The sequence below is a fragment of the Zonotrichia albicollis genome, chromosome 14, assembly GCF_047830755.1.
Source record: "Zonotrichia albicollis isolate bZonAlb1 chromosome 14, bZonAlb1.hap1, whole genome shotgun sequence".
Classification (NCBI taxonomy): Eukaryota; Metazoa; Chordata; class Aves; order Passeriformes; family Passerellidae; genus Zonotrichia; species Zonotrichia albicollis.
The window spans coordinates 16068447-16081315 of record NC_133832.1 but is presented as its reverse complement, the minus strand read 5'-3'; the positions used below and the strand labels follow the sequence as shown (position 1 = coordinate 16081315).

General features: G+C 49.5%; 1 protein-coding gene across 1 annotated transcript in view; it reads right to left on the bottom strand.

The window, feature by feature from the left end:
• SH3BGRL (SH3 domain binding glutamate rich protein like) overlaps positions 1-12869 on the bottom strand; it is a 31504-nt gene that overhangs the window by 9527 nt on the left and 9108 nt on the right. The gene's annotated exons all lie outside the window — the stretch shown is intronic.

Sequence of the window (12869 nt, the reverse complement as noted above, 5' to 3'; positions counted from 1 at the left end):
TTACCCCAATGAGCTGGGTGCCGCAGGAGCAGCGTTTCACACAGATGTTGCTGGTGCTAACTCAGGTCAGCCGCAGCTCCCGGAGCAGCCGCTCCATATACGGCCACAGGCAAACCCGGAGCTGCCGGGGTCAGGGACAGCCAGCCCGGAGCCAAATATGGAGCCCGGGCCCCGGCTCACAGAGCCCCGCACCCTCGGGCACCGGGCCGGGCCCCGGCTCACACAGCCCCGCACCCACGGGCACCGGGCCGGGCCCCGGCTCGCACAACCCCACATCCACGGGCACCGGGCCGGGCCCCGGCTCGCACAACCCCACATCCACGGGCACCGGGCCGGGCCCAGGCTCGCACAACCCCGCATCCACGGGCACCGGGCCGGGCCCCGGCTCACACAACCCCACATCCACGGGCACCGGGCCGGGCCCCGGCTCGCACAACCCCGCATCCACGGGCACCGGGCCGGGCCCCGGCCTGCAGAGCCCCGCACCCTCGGGCACCGGGCCGGGCCCCGGCTCACACAGCCCCGCACCCTCGGGCACCGGGCCGGGCCCCGGCTCACACAACCCCACATCCACGGGCACCGGGCCGGGCCCCGGCTCACACAGCCCCGCACCCTCGGGCACCGGGAGCAGCAGGAGCAGCAGGGAGCGCGATGGAGAGCGCTGCCCTGAAGGATGTGGGCTGGGGAACAGAGCCCGGCACATCCCAAAGGGAATCTTCAGGCACTCCCTGAGGCCTGGAGCTGCTCAATCCATGGCAGGGTCCGTCAGAGCTCGGGAGGGGCGCACCCAGCTCAGAGGGACCCATCCTGCTCTCCCGACATAGGGAATGCGCTCCCGGCTCCAGCAGGAAGCTCCTGCTGAGAAGCCAGGGTGGGTGATTCCTCCCACCACGTCAGCACAGGAGCCGCTGGACTCTGCTGGACTCGCTGTGTGAGCACCCTGAAACAAGAGGATATTGCTAATTTTCATCATGGCTAAAAATAAATCAAACTGGAGGAGTTAATATCGCCCCGAGGAAATAATTTGTGTAGAGGCTGTATAAAAACATTCTCATCAGACTCAAAGCTCTGGGTAAGAGGTTTCCTTGCCTGCCTCTATCAGCAGCAGGAGGGGAAGCTTTTTCTGTTGTGCTCTACAGAGGGGAAAAAAGGGAGCACTCCCTTCACGGACTGTTTTGTAGGGTAAAATAAGGGAAGGTCTTTGGAATTGTAAACTCTTTAGTCAGTATAACCCAGTAGGAAATGTAATTTTTTTTTCCCTGAACCAGTTACATGTTTAATTAACCATTTCCTACAATCTCTAAATTTCAGATCCAAATAGTTTTTATTACTCTTAGGTCCTTAACTTGTCCAAAATCCATTGCTTAGTGAAAACATTTTGAGATGCTCCAGAATGATTAAGGAATTAGAGAAAACCAAGCTTTTACTCACTCTACCATTAACCTGTACACTGCCATGTAAAACAAGAGCTCTGAGCTGGACAGGAGTCAGCATTTTGATCCCCTGAGAAATCACTTCATTTTTTAAATAATCCTTTTGCCTATGAGATTGTTTTAGCCACACACACATCCTCACACCCTCCCAGCATCTCACAGTCTCTGGGCTGTTTTTTTCAGCTCCAGGAGGTACAACCACATCCCAAACTGTTGACTGTAGCTCCAAAGGGTCATCACAACCCTCTCTGCTTGTTTTTGAAGAGCTGGCAAAGCTGGAAATGAATTTATTTCTGCTATAAAAGGCACCATTGAAAGGCAAGCATGAAGTTTGGTCTCTGTTGCTCTCAGGCCATCTGTAGTCAAGGGAGGTAATTCTCTAGAGAAATCTCTAGAGAAATAATTCTCAAGAGAGGTAACTCTCTAGAGAAAAGCAAGGATGGTGTTGATGCATGAGGAATATTAGTCTGGAACCCTTGTTTTCTGGCCAGACAAAAGAAGTTGGGAGATGAAGCAGCACTGTTTGCTCCCAGCTCCTCGGACAAACCCTCCGGCCACGGTGGTGAGCACTTCCACAAGAGCAGTAAATGCTCCAGAGAAACAGAGCACCAACTGCTGGGCAGCAGGGACAGCGAGCTGCCAGATCCTGTTATTTTATGGGATTTTATTTAGAAAACTTCCATTAATCACTGGGAGGGAAGGGCTGAAAATAGAGCAAGAGACGTCTGCTGCTGCTTCAGGGTGTTTTGTCTTACTTGAAAGGGCACACGTTCTCCTCGGGACAGAGCTGGAGACGGTTCCTGCTGCCCATGTTTGGGAAGGAGCGAGGAGCCCCCTCAGGATGCGCCTGTCAGCAGCAGCGCCCGCTCCCCCAGAGCCTCCCCCGCGTGGAGAGCGGCCAGCGCCTCCCAGAGCCCGCACCTCGGCCTCAGCATAAACAACCGGCATGGCTGAGACCTCCCTGGCCGCGAAGGGCGGCTCACTGCAGTTGGCAAACACGAAAATCCTTGTTTATCCCGAGTGCTCCTGACACACTGAGAGAGCCGAGAGCAGCAGGAGAGCCGGGAACGTGCCTGGAGTCAGAGCAGGAGCTGGGGAGCCCAGCAGGGCCCCGCGGCTCGGGACCAGCACTGCTGGGGCAGGAGCACTTATGGGGAGCACAGGAACACAGAAATGAAAGTAGGGATGGACAGACAGCTGTGAGGGAAGAGGCTGGGGGCAAAAAGGGGAAAATCCCTGTGGGATGGAGGCAGAGGGATGGAAGGAGAAAGGGTGGGAGCGGGTGAAACCAGGCCTGGATCCTCTGGAGTCCCCACCGCCCTCAGAACAGCACATTGGGCGTCACCCAACCCCAGAAACAGAAACACATCCTGCCTCAACACACACTTGGGAGAAAAACAATTCCTAAGGTGAGCGGAGATATTTTACTTCTTGCTGATGTTCCCAAGATAATACTGAAAGGAACATTTAATGAAATAAATCTATTTTCTCTTTGGTTTGGATTTCAGGGTCTGGTTCCAGGACAGAAACAGCTTTCTGGCAAGTGATTGCTGGTTGAGCAAAGTCTCACCACACACTGTGACCTTGTGCTACAAAATCCACTGGGTATCAACATTCCCATCTCTTGCAGTTACAAGCCAATCAGAAACATTAGGCTTTCACCAGAGCATGGGCACAAAATAACATTATAAAAATGAGTGTAGAATTGTGAACAAGTATCACCCCTCACTTGAGTACACATCAGAAATTCAATTTACTGTTCTTAATCTAACTCCCATCAGTGATGTCAGTAACACAAGAGAAACCACATCAAAGCTGCCAAGAGTACAAACAGGTGATGTTTGCCAACAAATCAATCCATCAAAAATAAGATTTTAACCCCAAAGTGGGAATAAACTTTCTAGAAAATGCTGCAACATTTTAGATTCTCTTCCAAATCTTTAATAATTTAGAAAAAAGTTTAAAAAAAGAACTCAGCTAAAAGATAATAAGCATTAAGGAGGCAGGGATGATGCTGCAGAACCTTGGTCCAGTGAGCAGGCAGCACTCCAGCCTCAGCTCCAGCCAGGATTGTGCTGGCTGTTCAAGAGCCAGCTTCTCCCAGCACCACCCACTGCAGGGAAACACTAATTTTAAACTCTTTTTGGAACTGAACTTCACAGAGGGTCTATCTCATTTGGTGTACACAGGCACACACACAGAGCACAGTCCAGTCCACACTGCTGGCCAAGAAGGGGTTTGGGTTGGTTTTTTCAGTCTTGTTATTTTTTCAGTTTATAAATAAATCCTGGTTGGACAATAGACATGTTTTGGAAATCTATTTATGGACCACTGGAACTCAAGTTTACAGTCTGAGTGCTGCTGTTTTGATCCAACACAAACTCACTGACTGCAGCTCTGCCATCCTGGCCCTTGGCAGGGGCTTCTCCAAGGCTCCTGTGTCCCAACCTCCATGCAGGGGAAAAACACAGATTTTATTAATTTCTTTCCCAATGATGGGATTAAATGGCTCATGCTTTATTGTGAGGATTTAAAAGAATTATAAATGGATTTCTTATGATGTTCCCAGCCACCATTGTATCATCAGTTATAACATCAGGACAAAAGGAATGGCCTCAAGGTGCACCAGGGAAGGGTCAGATTAGGAATCAGGAGAAAGTTTTTCATGGAAATGGAAATGAAGCATTAGAACAGGCTGCCCAGAGGAGTGGTGGGGTCACTATTCCCTGGAAGTGTTAAAAACGTGTGGATGTGGCACTTGAGGACATGATTTAGTGATGAACAGGGGGCTGGTTCGTGGTTGAACTCGATGATCTCAAAGGTCTTTTCAACCATAACAATCCCACGATGCTGTGATTCTCTCCAGCTCCTGCTGGGTGTCCTGAGCTGCCTCTCCCACCTCACAGCTGGGATCCAGCACCAGGACAGCAGAGAAGCAACACCTCAGAGCAGATCTTACATTTCATCTTACAGGTTTCTCAATTTGGTTTCAAGAACACAACACATTCAAAAGGGGAATTTTTTTCCATTTCCAATTCCAACTCCAGCCTTCAGGGTTCCAGATAACCAAAATCAAGTACAGCTTTAAAGCAGTTGTATTGTGTGCCAATGATGGTTTTAAAGATGCTGCTCCTTCCTTAGTGGGAGCAAATCTTTAACTCCCAGCAGCAGCTGCTTTGTGCAGGAAGGTGAACTCCAAACTCCAGGTGATGCTACTGGTTGTGGCCAGACTTGCAGCCATCAGTTCTCCAGAAGCTTCAGAGTCTCCTGAAGATGGACAAGCTGAAATGCAAGCAGTGAATGGGAAAGTGCAGTGCAAGAAACGTTGAGCAAACTCCACTGGCAGCCAGGTGGGAAGCCCAGGCAGGGATTTTCCTGGCAGCATGAGGAATGCCAAGTGCTGCCATGACAAACTGACTTGTCACAGGGTGGGACCTGGGGCCACACTGCCACAATCCACCACCACTTTTTGGAATTAGAGTAAAACTTGTTGGGGGATTTGGTTTGGTTTTTATGCGTCTTATTGGAATAAGATCCCAATATAACCAGTTAGATGGTGCCTGGGCCAGTTCTGACCCTTGCTGCTGGGCCAAAGGCAGCACTGGGGTGTTTTACCCCAGAGATACCTTGGCTGCTGGAGAGTGCAGCGGGGCACAGGCGCAAGTCCAGGCTTGTCAGGACTCCGTTTACCTCAGAAGAGAGAGCTTCTGGCGATGGTGAAGAGAAAATAGGAGTAGATTCTGCTAGAGAGTTGCCAGATGTTTATTCCATGGTTACAGAGATGTGAATGCGGCCGCATGGTCTCATTAACCTTATAAGCTCGGGGACAGGGGGAAGGGGAGGGGACAGGTGAGTTACCAACCAGGTAAAAGGGGCAGGGTCTCAAGGGACTAGGAACACCTATCTAATGTCCCCCAGGCCTGAGGGACCAACCACACGACGCCTTGCTGGTATGTTAGCCTGATTGACAGGGCACAGTCAGCAAGGGGTGAGGGGGAAGGGAGAAGGTATAGGCTCACATGGGAAGGGACCCGGAAGTTTAAAACAGGACATTGCAACACACCGCAACAGTGTCTCACCTAATTTCTCAAATGACCTTGCCTTCCTCACCCAGAGTCCCTAATGCAGAAGCTCATCCTCGCAAATGAGCTGCAGAATGCTCAGAATTTCTGCTCCCACTACAAATCTAATTTGTAGGAGTTGAACAGCCCAGCAGCTCAGCCGTGGATTTAAATGTCACAGATTCCTGTCGGCCCCTAAGCTCATTCCCACCCCAGCACATGGCAGGGCTCCCTTCCCAGCAGCCTCAGTCCTGCCCTCCATCACACTTTTCCTTGCTTTTACTCTAATATTCCAGAAGATTTTTTTTTTGTTTAGAGTCGTTTTGTTGGTTTTATTTATATGAATAAACCATTTTTTCTCCCCTATATTAGCTTAAAAATCCAATGTGCCAGTTCTGGTGGTGCCACTGTAAATGTGGTCAGAGGGTGGGAAAGCTGCAGGCAACTCCAGCCATGACCGGGCTTGATCAGAGCTTTGCCAGGTGTCTCCCAGCAATTCCTGTCTCACTTTTATTTCTCCCTCTCTGGTACAATGTCTGCTTATTTTTAGGTCTGGGTAATTATCATCACAGAGCTGAAAGCACTCCTTTGTTCTGGTTATTTTAGGCAGAGCATTACACGAGTGGTGCCATCGTTGTCTCTCCTGATGGATTCTGGTCTGCAGGGAATGAGACTGAGGACAAACACAGCAAAACCACCATGAACGTACAGGACCTGGATCAAACATAGGAGGCTGGAAAAGTTCATGCTGGACTTGTGCTGCTCTTTTTTTACATCTTCCAGAAATTCAACAGTGTCCAGATGGACTCCACATGTCCTGACTCTCTCCCTGCAGGGTCCTTTGGGAAAGCCCATGGCAATATCCACATGAATCCTGCACAGCAGCACTGGTTTGATGTGGTCAGACCCCAACAGCTTAAAATTGGTTTATTTGGAAATGGTTTTTACCACCAGGCACCCACTGACCCTGGGCTGTGTCAGCATCACCAGGCCAAGACCTGGGGCAGGAGGAGAGAGGCTCCAGCTCCCACTGAGAGCAACACCCACACTCCTGCTGCTCACCTGTGGCTTTGGAAAACACCACCTAAAAGCAAGAAAAGGTGAGAGGATGCAAAGTGACCACCACTCAAGAGGGAGGCCAGGGGAAAATCCAGGCTACCAAGAGGGTTTTGCAATTTAACCTGGAGGTTACATCATGTCTGGCAGCACACATGGGCTGTCTGCAAAAGGGCTTTAGCCTGGCATAAGGTACCACCCCATAGAGCAGATTTTGGAACACAAGCCAAAAATATAGCTGGAACAAAGGACAAAGTCTGCACTTCCCAAAACAAGACCACAACTTGCTCCAGAAACCATAGAAAGTTACATAAATGAAAAAGCTGATTCATGAGAACAAAAATAAAAGCTTCTCTCATGGATTATAATGCCATTGTAACTGCATTCATTCAATAACCCAAAGCCTAAAAACTTGTTAAATCCCACACCAGCAACACCCAGGTCCAAAGATCCTTGTGCACAGAACAAGTTTTTTCCTAGCAGAACCAAACAGAAAAGTTCACATCACCTCCATGTGCTAAAGTCCTGGGGAATCAGGATTCTCAAGGGAGCCAAGAGTGCTTAGAGACCAAACTCCCTCTCACTTTTATTTACTCTGACACAGACTGCAAAGAGAATAAAATCCCAGGGGATTTGGCATTTAGTTCCCTTGGGCTGCTTTGGGAAGCTCAGCCAGCAACACCAGCCTGGCCCCTCTGGTTGGCAGAGCCCAGCACAGTGAGCAGGTCCCTAAGGGCCACTCTGCCAACCTGCTCTCAGAGTTCAAGGAATTAGTTAAGAAAAAATCAGAAACATTTTCTCTCTTGCTGCAGCAAGGAGGGTTTGGGTTCAGTGTTGCAGCAAAGTTGTTCAGTGTCACTAATTTAGTGTCAGACAGCACAGGCAGCTCCACCACACCTCGACTACGGTCAAATTCTAACAAGATCCTAAAAGGCCCCAGATAAGTCAGAACTGTCTTGCTGCAACATCCAGGGTCTGTTCAGCTGCCTTCCTCCTGCAGTGGCCAAAAGCAGATTCCTCTACCCATTAGTCAAGTAGGAGGACAAGTAACAATTCCTTATGTATATCTCCCCAGCTCCTGGCACACAGCAGCAGTGCCTAACGAAGCCCTGATGGCTTTTTAATGGGTTTTAGGTCTGCTTTCCATGAAGGCACCTTAAGGATTAACATTATTGTCACAGCTTAAGGCAAATTCTGCTTTTAACAAATGATACCCAAGCACTGGGCAGACGAGTGGGGGTGAATCCATTCATCCTTCAGCACCTGCCTGTCAGGGACTATTGTGGTGTCACCAGGATTCTAACAGAGAACATCTTATCAACAACACCTGAAGTCCATGGTTAAAAGTACATTAAATAAACTTCACATTTTGTTCCAGTACATGAAAATGGTTCTGTCAGCTGAAACCCCACCTCTTTTCCTACTGAAGCATCAAATTCAGAAGAAATTTTTCTTTGTTTTTGGCTGCAAGGAAAAGGTGGTGAGGCACCAAAATGGCTTCCAGGGAATGGTCACAGCCCCAGCACTGCCAGAGCTCCAGGAGCAATTGGAGAACGCTCCCAGGGATTGCTGGGGTGTCTGTGCAGGGCCAGGAGCTGGACTTGATCCTTGTGGGTCCCTTCAATGAGGATATTCCATGATTCCATGAAAAGAAGGGTGACACAGGGCACTCTCCTCAACTCTCCTCCTTCCTGCCTGCTCCCCAACACATTTCAGTTGCTCACTCAGCATCTCCTGGCCTGTCCAGGCTCCTGACTGCACTGGCAGCATCCAGTTGCTCTGCCCAAGAGCCCAGCTCATCTCACACCCACCAGAGATGCACAAAGTGCTGGGAGTGCTCTGGGGCTGTGCAGATCAGAGCACCCTCCTTTGGTGAGAGTATCTGTGTTCTGACCACAGCCAGAAATGACACATCCCTCTGCTCTCTGCTTAGATGCTTCTGTTCATTCTGTAAAAGGCTTACAGAGGTCACTGCTGCCAAGTCAAAGTCATTCACAAGTCAGGATATGCCAAAGCTCCTCCCCACAGCAATCATGGCCTGCTCAGAGACTGCCTCCCCACACACAGACTGTGTGCATCCAGAGACTGGCTTGCTGTTTCTCTGGGATTTTTCCTTCCTTTTTTCCTTTTTTTTTTAAGTTCTGTGAAAAGTGGCAGCAATACCCAATGGGATTATTTGCCTGGATTTCAAAACCAAACAAACCCCACGCAGCCAAAACTTCCATTTGCAGGGATTTTAATACAAGATTTTAACATTTAAAACCTCATTCCATCATCAACCAAAAAACAGAGATGTTTGCTCAGGGGCAGACAGTGAGCCTTTATACACTGTACTTCCATGCACATGGAACACAAGATCCCCAGCAGCTGGGCAAGGGAGAAGGTAAAACCCAAAAGTCCAAGAAGTTTTGGCAGCCCTTGAGCTGGTACCAGCAGAGGCACCAAACCTCCCTGCCTGTGGCAGAAAGAGGTTTTAGTTGGGGATGAGCCATTTGTCAGTCAGGGGAGACTCGGACACTCAACATGAGTGATAAGCAAGTTCTGTTTATTGAAGAGAGCATCAGACACTTATACAGCGAGCAATGAGCTTATGAATATTCTGTAAGCCAAGCAATCTATTGGTTAAACTATGCTATGAACTCTTTTTCATTTTTTAGGGGTTACATCTCTCTTTTCTCATGTCTCTTTCACTGTTTGTTATCTTACTACAGCTAGGCCCAAGGACATGCTATTTTGCAGGTGCAGGACTTGGAATTAGTCACGGTTTTGTACTTTTCTAGTCTTTAGTTAGCCAAACTCCCAACACCTGCCTACTTTTTGCAGACAACCCAAGAGCCTGAACACAGTAAAACAGTGAATGCAACTGAAGCTTCCAGCTGCTGAACACTGGAGGTGTCCCAGGTCAGGAGAGGTGTCAGACTGTCACTTGTCCCCTCAGACAAGGAAGGTTTGATCAGCATGGAGGGTGCCTGACTCTGCTCACGCTGGGCTCCAGCCCCAGGGACAGCAGCAGGAGTCTCCCCTCCCTCCACGTGCCCTCTGCAAACAGCCCCAGCAGGAGCTGTGTTTGATTAGGGATGGACTTTGCCCAGAAAGCAGCCTGAGTCTCTGGGGAGTCTCTGGGCACTGCCTGGCAGCAGCTCCAAACTCCACCAGCCTGACCCCTGCAACATCCAGAGCTGCCCATCCTCCTGCAGGGGCTCTGCCCCCAACCCTGCCCACATCCAGCCAGGTCTGGGCAGGGAGCTCAGCTCCGGTCCAGGACCATACACACTCAACCTGCATAGACCAGGGATATGGAGAGAGGCTTTCTCCACCAACTCACAGAATTCCCTGAGTTGGAAGAGACCCTCAGGGATCCCTGAGTGCAGCTCCTGGCCCCGCACAGGACGTGCCAACAATCCCATGCTGTGCCTGAGAGCTCTGTCCAGGCTGTTCTGGGGCTCTGGGTCCGTGACCATTCCCTGGGGTGCTGTTCCAGGGCCTGAGCTCCCTGTGGATGAGGAATCTCTTTCTGACATCCGTGTGACCCCTCCCTGACACAGCCCTGGCCGTTCCCTGGGGCCCTGTCCCTGCTCAGAGAGCAGAGGGCAGTGCCAGGCTGTGCCCTGGCCGGGCTCCACGGAGCTCTGGGCTGGGGATCTCCCCAGCTGCCCTGGGGCCAGCCCAGCTCACAGCTCAGGGGGGATTCTTGTGCCATCACAAGCAAAGGGAAGAGATGAGCCAGGGGAGGCAGGACTGCCTCTCCCAGCAGCAGAAAGGACTGAAAGCAGGGATCAAACCATGGCCTTGGGTCATTCCTGCTGCAGGCTTTTGCTTCACTCACCAGCAGGAAGGACTTGCAAATGCAAATATTCACATATCAGGATTATTTTTTTTTTACTTTTTTAAATGACTGTTTTAGCTATCCAGAATAAACATCTTGAAAAATCAAGCTTCCAAACCTAGGCTTTCTCTTACTTTCCTTTAGGTGAGGATGTAAAGAAGCATTGATGAATGGCAAACTATAGCTGTAACCACTGCTGACACTGCAGCACCCAGAATTGTCATCATCCAAAGGAAAACACCAGCATTGCAATACTAAATAAATTGACCCTTGGCAATTTTCTAAGTCAGTCTTGTGGCATTTGACTTTTATAAGCCTGAAAACTGCTTGTCTGGTCCAAAACCAACAGAGAGCAAGCTTCCTACTGTGGAATACAGGCTCCATTATCTCAGTTATGCACTGACAAAGCATAAGCAGCAGCAGAATCTGAGCTCTTCATTTATCACACACAGTTGTTTTGTGCAGCAGACGTGGAGCTTGGCAGGCTGAGTTTCCCTGGAAGTCTCCATGGGCTTTGTCATTTAACTCAGGGCTGGGTTAAATAAAAACAAACAGATCATCCCTCCCAAAGCCCAGTGCAAACCACCAGCTCCTGAACAGCACAGAGAGTGGCAGGGATGGGAGCACTCCAGCCACCAGCCAGCTGTTCTGCTGTTCCTGGGGTCCCCACAGCCTCAGCATCTCACTGGACTCTCTGACCTGAGTCACAAAACAGGGAAAGGGGAACTTTTGTTATGTGGAAGGAAAAAAAAGTCCGTAAGTCCAAGCCACCTCTGTCACAAAGTCCTTGAACAATTTTCTCTTCACCTCTCAGAGCTCCCTTTCCTGAGTCATCAGGAGTAATTATTTTTTCAAATCATTGCTTATTTACTTTCAGGGATCATTTCTGGCTCATTCTACAAATGGCATCAATACACCACAGCCCAGCCCCAGACAGGCTTTGCACACTGTAAAGCAATTTACCACACAGAAAACTGATCTCCAACAAGATAGTGAGGCTCAGTATCACAAGATGCAGACAACTCTCTGACACATGACATATTCCTCAGTGCTCAAACATTTACCACGTGGCTGAGAAAAGCAGGGAAAGGCCCTGAAGGTGCTGCTTGGTCACCTGAGTGCTTGCTCTGCAAGCTTTAAAAAGTCATGACAGTCTGGACCTCACCTCTGTTGTCAGGTTCTGAACCTGTTTTTTTCTGAAAGCCAGAAGAATTATTTCTCCTCCATCTTCAGCTTCATGGAGATCCCAGGATGGGTCTGTGCAACGCTGGCAGCAGCTCCATCCACCCTGCAAGCACTGCCACAAACTGCCAGGTCCCACCTCAGTGCCCCCAGACCTCACCCCCCCACAGCCCAGCACTCCAGAATGTTCCAGGGAAGCAGCCTGAGGTGACAGCACAGCCAGGGCTGCACTCTGGGGCTTTATTGAAACAGCTGCTCCTGGAATTATTTTTCAGAAGCTGTGGATTTCTGCTGGTGATGAGGAGCCTGCACAGCAGAGGGGAAACAGGTTTGGTTGTGCTTGTGTGAGGGAAGGAGTTAAAAGCACCGAGAGTTCTGCACGAGGCCCCTGTGGTTTACAATAACAGCAAAGTTTATTTCCTGTATGGTTTAGCACACAGAGCCGAAATTAACCGTCAGGAGTAAAAGTTTACAGCATTAATTGCTGTTTCACTGCCTTTATATTGCCAGGCATTTATTCTTTAAATAAAAGACTACTTTAAGAAGAAATACAACATGGCCTCAGGGATCCAGGTGCCTCTGATGCGTATTACTTTTTATCTTTGAAGAATTCATACACCACAAATCTCAGTTAACAAAGAGTCTTTTTGCTGACTGCTGTTCTAAAACTAAACCAAGTAATTCTTTAAGAGAGAACAAAGCTTTTTTCTTCAACTAAAATACCTAAATATCATAATACAAAAGAAGAGAAAAAGCTATGGATTAAATACAAATATTCCTCCTCTTTGCAAGAAGAGCCTTGAGATAGAACAGCATCCAAAAAGCTTCCTGGAGAGGAAAGATTCAGCAGAGCCCAGCCTGTATGGGCAGCAGTTTTCTGACCAAGTAATTAATTGCCCTGGGTAACATTTCAAGTGTGAATAATCCTGAAGGCCCCAGATCCTTCTCTATGTTACTTGGACAAAATATTGTCTAAAAACTGTGTCTCTAAGTGGGAGAGATAAATTGTTCTCACAAGACCTGGCCACGCTGCAGTTTCCAACACTCTGGGCAGCTGAAACAACACAGGAGTTGCCAAGCTCTGCCTGCCATGGCCAGGGGGGCCAGAGCTGGGCTGTGCTCAGCTCAGGAGACACCCTGCAGTGACTCTTTCAGGAATGAACAAATGGAGCATTTCCCAACACACTGAGGTTGTTCCATCACCAGCTGCTCTCACCCTCTGCATCCCCACAGCCCCCAGGGCAGTGCCACCTTCACCCAGAGCAGGAGCACTCATCTGGATGCTGCCCATGCCTTGGAGCCACCACCTGG